The 10,024-nt window shown below is 37.0% G+C and overlaps 1 pseudogene; it reads right to left on the bottom strand.

The window, feature by feature from the left end:
- Nucleotides 1–7,678: 7,678 nt before the first annotated feature.
- Nucleotides 7,679–8,283, bottom strand: LOC110033790 (annotated as a pseudogene).
- Nucleotides 8,284–10,024: the final 1,741 nt, after the last annotated feature.

Here is a 10,024-nt window from a genome sequence, read left to right on the forward strand (position 1 = left end):
TATATATATATATATATATAAGTATAACAAAATGGAGGAGCCTAGATCGGGAGAGAGCTGCGGCGACAATGGGATTCGTTGTTAGGGCTTCATCTCTGGGAGTTCGATTGGGTGAGATCCTTCTTGTTTCCTTCTTATTTACTGTTTTCTTACAAGATCTGCTTTTTCTAGATCTGGATCTAGAAGTTTTCGGTGTTTTCCTCTTGGTTTTGGAGGTTTTCGGTGTTTCTCTTTTTCCAGATCTATGGCGTTTTTTGTGGTTCTTTTCTTTGGATTTTTTTCTCTACTTTTCTCTTCTTTTTATTCTGGCTTTTGTGGTTTTTTTTGTTGTTTCTCTTTCGTTTAGTTTCCAATTTTTGTTTTCTTTCTATGTTCTAGATCTGTTTTCTTTCTAGTTTCCTTTTTCTGTTTGGCCTATTGAATGTACCTCAGTGGGGTTTCTTTTGCATCTGTTGTTTTTGTTTGATGGATCACACCTTTACGGAGGCTCTCTCAGGAGCCCAATCTGCTAAGGTTAGTGACACAGGGTCTTTTCCTCAAAGGTTTCATGAGGCTTTGTTGCTGGGTGGTGATTCCAATTTTATTCGGAAAATAAGAAATAAAAATGGTAAATTTGCTATGCTCATTTCTGATGAAGAATCCACTATTCTTGCATCTTCCGCTAGGCATGTTCTAGTTGGGGAGCTTTTATTTAGGCATCGTAAGTTCAAGTTGATTCATAGGGATTTTGATGATTTGAAACTTGCCGAGTTTTGGAAAATTGGTTTGTTAGATGGGACCATATCCTTATTCAGTTGGCTAATGATGAGGACTAAACTAGGTTGTTTTCTAGTAGGGTCATTAAAATTGTAGGAGTCCCTATGAAGATCTTGAAGTGGAGAAAGGAGTTTGATCCTAAAGAGGAACCCCCTATGATCCCGGTTTGGGTGCGTTTCCTGGGATTAAAATTTCATTTGTTCAACCATGAGATTTTATTTTCTCTTGCTGTGGTGTATGAGAAACCTTTAAAGATGGATAGACCCACTTATTTGTTAAACAGACCTTCTGAGGCTCGTGTCTTGGTTGAGCGGGATGCTACTCAACCTTTCTGTGATGAGATCTGGATTAGGTCAGAATTTAAAGGGTATTGGCAAAAAGAGGATTTAGAAAATCATTTTCTAAATCATTCTCCTTATTGTTCACACTGTCGAATGTTTGGTCATAGTTCTACGCACTGTTATAGATTACATCCACACTTAAAAAAGAACTCGTCTTCCCATTCCACCAAAGTTGGGCATCATGTTGGGCCTACTGTGGCATCTGAACCGAATGAAGGAATAAGGGACAATCAACACCCCCTCGAGCAACCTTCTGATGTGGCCTTGCCTCTTATTAATGTTGTTCGTAGTGAAGTTGATAACCACTCTATTCCTATTGAAACTATTGATAATGTGGTTAATCCCTCTTCCTTTATGCTCCCAAATATTGATTTGATCAATGTTGTTTGTAGCAAGGATGTTTCGGACAACTCGAATTTTGAAGTTGAAATTTTGGAAACTATTGAGAATGAGAAAGAAAGCAATTCTACTATTCCTGCTAAATATGTTGTTGGGCCTGTCAAAGTGGCTGAAACTAATACTATTTTTCCTCATGCTGATGAGGGGCCACCTAAACATCTTGATTTGGTTACGACGACTTTAGACCCTCCTACCGATATTACTCCTCAATGCTTATTTTCTTTTCCACTTGGAAAAGAGGGCAATGATAGTTGGAAACTAGCTCTGCTCATTACAAAAAATAATAATTTATTTCACACTGATCTTTCTGTAGGAATGGATGTTTCAAAAGGCTAATAGGAAAAAAAGTAAAAGGAATAACGAGCTTATACATCTTGATAAAAGAAATATCATTTTTTATGGATGGTCTTTCTCTGATGGTGAGCAGGTCGACACCTCTTCAAGATATTCTAGAAGGGGGTGTGTGAGATTTCATGTTTAACATAATGTGTTAGAATATTAGGGGAGTGGCGGACCCTTCCTCCCTTAATAGACTAAAGCACTTATGTAGGGTTAATAAGATTTCTATTTTTGCTATTATTGAGCCTCTTGTATCCACTAATATAGAGCATATTCGTAGAAGTTTTAAGAGCTATAGTTTATTTGCTAATAAAAATAACAAAATTTGGATTTTTTGGAAGCGTGATATTGACCTGAATATTTTTTAGGATGACAAGCAATTTGTTCTGCTCTATTTTAAGCATGACATATATTCTGCTTGGGTCACTTTTGTTTATGCTAGCTCTCTTCTCCAAGATAAATATTCTTTGTGGCAGAAACTCGCTTTGGTGGGAGACTCTATTACTAATAATTGGGTGGTTGGGGGTGATTTTAATATGATTATGAATCCTTCCAAAAGAAGAGGAGGGGGGAGATATAACTCTACGCTTATTAATCATTTCTGTGAAAAGATTAACGATGATGGGTTATTTGATTTGGGTTTTACGGGTCCTCCCTTCACTTGGAGGTGGGGATCCCTTGCTCAGCGTCTTGATCGTTTCTTTGGCAATCAACATTTCCTTAATCACTTTCACGTTTTGAAATTTAGCCATTTAAATCATGCTGCCTCTGAACACAATCTCATTTTATTATCGCTTGCCTTCACTTTTAAGCCTTCCACCTATCATTTTAAAATTCTTAACATCTGGACCTCTCATGAGACTTTTTAGCATCTTATTCAACATGAGTGGAAAGTTGAGTGTGGTTTGATCATAATCCCATTTTATTATCGCTTGCCTTCACGTTTAAGCATTCCACCTATCATTATAAATTTTTTAACATCTGGACCTTTCATGAGACTTTTTTACGTCTTATTCAATAGGAGTGGAAAGTTGATTGTGTTGGTAACCCTTGGTTCATTCTGTGGCAGCTTCACAAAAAGATCGTTGTAAATTTACGTAAGTGGAATTTAAATGTTTTTCGTAATGTTCATAAGAAGGTTAAGGAGGCTCAAGCTCATGTTGACAAGCTTGAGGAGCAAGTTATTTGTTCTCCTCAACATGTTGAAGATTTAGATACTGCTCATTCTAAACTTTTGGAAGTTATTTCTTTGGAGGAAGGTTTTCTTCAGCAGAAAGCTAATGATGTCAACTTTTCCTTTGCAGATCGTAATACTAAATATTTTCATGCTTCCATTAAGCATAGGAAGAATATTAATACTATCCTCAAAATTTGTCCCTCTTCTGGGTCTTTCTATACTCTCGATAAGGATATTGGTCAAAGTGTTGTGGATTATTTCACTGATATCTTTATGACCAAAACTCAGGTTATGCCAGTTGATACCACTCTTTTTGATGATGAACGGGAGTATGTTTCTCCTTCTCCCTTTGTGAGATCCCCACTGAGCAGGATATCTTATCAGCTTTGAGGGACATTATTGTCAACCAAGCTCCTGGTCCTAATGGGTTTACCTCTTCCTTTTAAGCTTCTTTTTGAGATCTTATCAAAAAGGAAATCACCCTTGCTGTTCAAAGTTTCTTTCGGGGGGAGAATCCCGAGAAGTATTTCACTTCCTCCATGATTTTGATCATTCCTAAGGGTAATGATAAGTCTAGTTGGGATAAATTTTTCCAAATTTCCCTCACCTCCATCATTTCCAAAGTTTTAAGTAAATTGATTCTCACAAGACAGCAGCCTATGTTACCTAAGATCATTTTGGCTCATCGGTCTGCTTTTGTTAAGGGCCGGGAAATCACTGAGAAGATTTTACTGGCTCAAGAGCTTGTTGAAGATCTTGATAAAAAATTTTGGGGTGGTAATATGATTTTAAAGTTTGCTATTAGAAAGGCCTTTGAGACTATTAGTTGGGATTTTATCATTAACATTTTGCATGCTCGTGGTTTCTAGCATAATTTCATTTCCTTAATTCAATGGTGGCTTCAAAACAATCATTATAGTGTGATGGTGAATGGCAATTCTTACGGCTTCTTTTCTGCCCTGAGAGGTATTAAGCAAGGGGATCCGTTATCTCCTACCATTTTCATCTTTGCTTTTGATTACTGCTCTCGTCTTTTCATTAATTTGCAGCTCAACAAGTCTTACACTCATTTTTGTCACAAATCTTTGGTTCTTGTCAGTCATCTCACTTATGCAGATGAAGCTATTCTGTTCTCTAATGCCAGTAAATCTACCATCAAGGTGTTAATGCGGGTTCTGGAGGAATTTCAACAAGCTTATGGGTTAGTTTAACAAACGGTTTAACAAAGACAAATGTAATTTTTTCTTTGGTAAGAATGTTAAGAGCTCTGTTGTTTCTTGGGCTATTTCTTTTACTGGCTTTCATTCTGTTTCTCGCCCTATTTCCCTCACCTTCCGTTAAATTTTTTGAGGGGGCGTAGGAAACAAACACAATTTGACGATGAGGTTGAAAGTATTAAAAATAAAATTAATGATTGGAGGAATATTTTTCTTTCTAATGGTGGTCGCCTCACCTTGTTTAAAAGTATCTTATTTAATATTCCTTTGTACGCCTTGCAAATTCTTAATCTTAAGAAGAGCTCTCAACCATCTCTTGAGAGACTTTTTAATCGGTTTCTATGGTTGGGTGGTTATTCTAATAAGCATTGGACTTATTTTCATAAAGTTCGCAAGCCTATTTCTGTTGGGGGGTTACGATATAAATGTATTAATCAAATCTCTAATATTAATATGAGCAAACTTTGGTTTTGGTTTAAATTTCCTTTGGTTTAAATTTCGCTCCAATGACTCTTTATGGGCTAATTTCCTCTTTCACAAATATTGCTCTTATCATCATCCGACTCTATAATTTAGAAAGCGATGCTAAAAGTGAGAACTTTGGCTAGTAATTTTATTATTTGGGATGTTGGTGAGGGAAATATCTCGATTTGGCATGATCAATGGAGGTTGGGTGACAATCTTGTGTCGCCTTCGGGAATCTCGCATGATTTAATTCTTTTGGATCTTTGGTTTTAAGGCAATTGGGATGTCAATAAATTAAATGATCTTTTTGGTCCTCTTGAGGCTGCTAAAATTGCTAAACTTCCCATAAGTAATACAACGAAGGATTCTCCTTTATGTAAATCGACTGCTGTTTTATCCCCCATCAAAATGCTTTATACTAATATTTATCCGTATAGCACGTGGAGGTGGAGTCATGCAATCTGGAATAAGCTTATCTCTCCTTCTATCTCTTTTTTCTTATGGAGATTTTTTCTTAATTTTTTGCCTTTGGATGATATTTTGAAACTTAAAGGTTTAAAAATGGTGTCCCAATGTTATTTATGTAAAAAGGACTCCGAAATGGTTGCTCATCTATTTCTTCTGTGTCCTTATGCTGCTCATATTTGGAATCTGTTGGGTAACCTTTTCAACTTAAAATGGCCTTGCTCTTTTGCTATTGAGGATTATCTAAATACTTGGAAAATAATTATGTCCGTCGAGAAAAATTTGCGGTGGTATCCTCTTGTGTTTCTTTGGTTCATCTGTGTGGCTAGAAATGGGGCTAAGTATGGTAATGATTTGTCTGCTCCTCATAGTACTGTTTCTAATATTCTTACTCACTTCAAACGAGCCTGTCATTCCCTTTCTCTGTCAGGTGATATTATGCAGTCTAAAGTCGGTAGGATGGTCATCTTCAGATGGCAACCCCCACTTTTGGACTGGGTTAAATTTAATTTAGATGGCAGTTGGATCTCCAGCATGGCAGGTGCGGGTGGGATCTTAGAGAATCATTTTGGACAGTGTTTATACTTTTTTGCCTCTCTGATTTGTGCTGCCTCTCCTTTGGAGGAAAAAAGTTGGGCTTTCCTCTTAGCTATACAGGTTGGAGCTAGGCTTAATTTTACAAAAATCATTTTTGAGATAGATTCTCAAATGCTTATTGATGAGCTTTACAATACTACTACACCTCGATGGGATTTGCTTACCAATATGAATAGAATTCATGATTATATCCAACCAAAGTTATATCCAAAGATACAAGTTCATTTTTCATTTGTCTTTCATATACAGAGAGGATAACTCTCCGGCTAATTGGTTAGCTTGTTTGGCCAGGAATTCTTCTAAGGTTAGCTGTGGAACGTTCCTTTTGCCGCATCTTTGCACTCTCTTGAAAAGCGATTTGCTTTACTCTCCTTTTTCGAGATGCTAATTAATTGGTCTGTTTTTGTTTCTTTTTAGCTTTGGTGGAATTGGCATTTTTTTCCATTTATATTACTGTTTTAATGGATGATGGAAGTCGGGACTTGCTTGCTGGCTTCTTTACCACCTTTACCTTATTTGGTTACTACAATTTATTTGGAATCTTTGTTAAAAAATGGCTAGTTGATTGGATTTGTTGCGAGGTTCTCTTAATGATTTACACTCTTACCACCTCTAATTTATGTGGTCATTTGTTTCTTGCAATTTGGTGGAAGCTTGGTCAAAACATGGATAATAATGTGGACTTGCTGGGTGGTGTTTTTACTTCCTTACCACCTTTAATTTATTTAGCTATTGTTATTTTCCTGGAGCAGAGTCACGCCTGGCTGGTATTTGGATTTGCTTGGTGGTATTTCTCTTTCATTTACATTATTACCACCTTTTTTCTTAGGATTTTGCTTCTTATTTCAGATGGCTGGAATCTGGGACTTGCTTGGTGGCTTCTCTATAAATTACTTTTTTACCACCTTTATTTTATTTGGTTATTGTTTATTACCCAGAGGTTCGGAAGAAGAATGGCTGGAATATTGGAATTGTTGGATGTTGCGCTTAATGATGCGCTTAATGATTTATCGCTTAATGATTTATTTTCTACTATCTTTAATTTATATGGTCTTTTGCTTATTGCAATTTTGTGGGAGCTTGATCAAAGAATGGATAGTGTTATGGACTTGCTGGGTAGTGTTTTTAACATCCTTACCACCTTTAATTTATTTTGATATTGCTATGTTCCCGGAGCTAGAATATTTGCAGGAAGTACTATCTTTAAGATAACTCTCCTAAATGGTTTTATGTATTTTCAGATCGATTTCCTTCCGATCCCTTATGTTATCTTACTGATGCTTTTCTGGCACTTTTTGAGGCTTTTCTGGCTGCAGGTCTTCATTTCTAAGTTATTGTTGCAGCGTCTTCCAGACGGTGTAACTTTCTTTTGGCGCAGGACAGGATTGGCTGGAGCTGCTCGAAGCATTTTTGTTTTGGCTCTTTTGTATTTTGGGTTTGATAGAACTTTTGATGTTTTTCTCACTTTTTGGCGTATCGTTGTACCGTGGACTCTGGAACCCCTACGCTTAATATGTATTTTTTTGGTTTATAGATGGGGATCCAACGTCCCACCCAAATATGTAACCTTTTTTAAGATTAACGCGTAAGAAACTATTATGAGTTTATGATCTAAAAAATGTTGTTGTATATATATATATATATATATATATATATACATATTTTATGGTGGCGTAAGCTGTTCATTAACATCATTACTCGAAGTTTTGACATTTAAAAAAAAAAAATTCTCAAGTTGTGAAACAAATTTCATTATTCAACTTAGTAAGTTCAAACTCGAGTTACCGATGGCGCATGCAAAAGCAGCAAACTGACGGGCATGGATACAGGCAAATGAAGCATCAAACACGTTATTTTTGACAAATTTTCTATTTTAGTATCAATAATAGTGTTTAAAAAATCTCTCAAAAAAATTGGATGGACTATGAAAGAGCGTTATGAACCTCAACTGTCACCTCTTTTGGGGGTTTCTCTGCATGCAAGTTAACTACATCACCTTTCCTAGAATAATAAGATATAACAGATTCAGTTTATCTGTGAAAAGCTTCAAGCCTTGACTTGAGAACAGCGGCCGTATCATCTTTCCTCTGGATTAGATGTTCACATCATCAACACCTGCGACCTTTGGAGGTGCAAATTTTGAGTGGCATGTTCTACCAGCTGATGGATGGATCCATCAGCCAATTATTCTTTTTTCTAAAATGGCATCGTCAATTGCAAAGTTGAGCACCTTATCAATTTTAGTGCCTTGGTTAGCCAACATATCATCAGCCTAAACAATTGTTCTAGGGAATCCATCAAGAATGAAGCCTTTTTGACATGATGGCTTTTTTATGGCTTCATCAAATATCCCCACAACAAAATCATCAGAAACAAGCTCTCCCTTCTCCATAGCTTCTTTAGCTTTAATGCCAAGAGGAGTTTTAGCAGCAACGGCAGCCCTCAACATATCATCGGTGGCCAAATGGCACAAGCAATGTTCATCCTTTATAATTGGGGACTAAGTACCCTTTCCAGATCCAGGTGTATATAATTATATTAATGAACTAAAAGTGATTATAGTTCTAAGATAAAGAACCTTTAGGAGGTCTTCCTTCAACAAAATAAAAGCGGAGTGAGGAGGGGGGTGGAAGAGACAAAAACTTCATCAGTTTGACTAGCCCTTCTAGCTAGCCAATTTGCAAGCCTATTGCCTTCTCTAAAGTTGAAGCATCGTTAAAAATAGTAACAGTTTTTGCAAGCTTGAATCAATTTTATCCATTGAAGGATATGCTAAGGGGGAGGAAACCCCTTCTACCATTTGAAGGAGAAAGGCACAGTTAGTTTCAACAAGGATGTAATTCCTTTTCATCTTTATAGGAATATGTAGTGACGAGTAGAGAGCAACAGCTCCCGTTTCTAGAGCATCATGGGCAATCATTGGACTACAGAAAAAGAGTTTATAGGTACCTTGGAAGTCTCTGAAAACCCCATCAAAGCCAGCTCTAGCATCACTATAACTCCTATCAGTGTTAGCTTTGATCCAAGGGTTGGGTGGTCTTAACCAATATACCTTTGAGACAGTATAAGTTTTAGGAGGAGAGCAGGTAAGAGTGCTGCAACTTTCTGGAAATCTTTTGTATTTAGTCAGTTTGGCCAAAAAAGCCTTGCAGTCGACTACTGTTAGATGCACTAAGGGAAGTTGGTCCTCAAATTTAGATTTGTTTATAACTATCCAAAGGAACTAGGCCACCACAAAAGGGATGATTCCCAATTTGGCTTTGTTCCAGTCTTACCAATAGGAAAAAAGGGAGAACCAATCCAAAACTAGTAGATTAACCTTCAAGTCCTTGATAAGTTCCTGCTAGACCTGCTGAGCATAAGTAAATTCAAAGAACTGATGGGGGACAAATTCTTCAGCAATGAAACATAGATGACATATGGATGGGACTTTCAAGCTCTTAAGCTTGAGGAGGTCATCAATGGGAAGAAGTTTATGGAAAGTTCTCCAACAGAAAAAGGACATAGAGGGAGTAAGGAATTTATTTCAGATTGCTTTTCCACATAGAGCTGATTCCCACCTGAATAATCTTGAATAGATGGCTTCATAAAGGCTATGAAATTTGCTTGAGTTCAGTACTAACCTGTCATTATAATTTCTATTGAATGAGGTTTTAGATATGCAAGTAGCAGCAGTTTGGGCTAGGAGGGAAAGAATAGTATCCATAGACTAGGAGTCACCATGCCAGCAGTCTGCTACAAGTTGATTTGGATCAAAATAAATGGGTTTGGGTGGTAACAGATCCTGTGGACAGCACTAATCCAACCAGAAATGTACTCTCCCATTCCTAAGGTCTCGGAAGAATAATTTTTTTGCATGTTGCTTGATCTTTAATAATTCAACTCAGATACTGGAGTCTCCCAACTTCCCGACTATCAAGTTGGGGTGGGAGTGTTTACAGTATTTTACCAATATGAATTTAGCCTATAGTGAGTCTTGCATTCTAAATTTCATCCACAATTTGCACATGCTCACTTGTTGGAGATGTTGTACTCCTTTAAAGCTCAGCCCCCCAGCAACTATGGGTTTAGTTGCCTTCTGCAAGCTTGCCCAGTGTAATTGGTGTCTTCGGCTGAACCATAAAAACCTATTAAAGCTTCTTTCAAGTAGCAATTGAGTAGATATTTTCATAGTTGTGATTTGGAGAATGTATGAAGGAAAGGATGTTAATATGCTTTTCAAGAGACTAATTCTGCCTCCATTAGATAAAAAAGAGTTTGTCCAACAA

The sequence above is a fragment of the Phalaenopsis equestris genome, unplaced genomic scaffold, assembly GCF_001263595.1.
Source record: "Phalaenopsis equestris unplaced genomic scaffold, ASM126359v1 Scaffold001291, whole genome shotgun sequence".
Classification (NCBI taxonomy): Eukaryota; Viridiplantae; Streptophyta; class Magnoliopsida; order Asparagales; family Orchidaceae; genus Phalaenopsis; species Phalaenopsis equestris.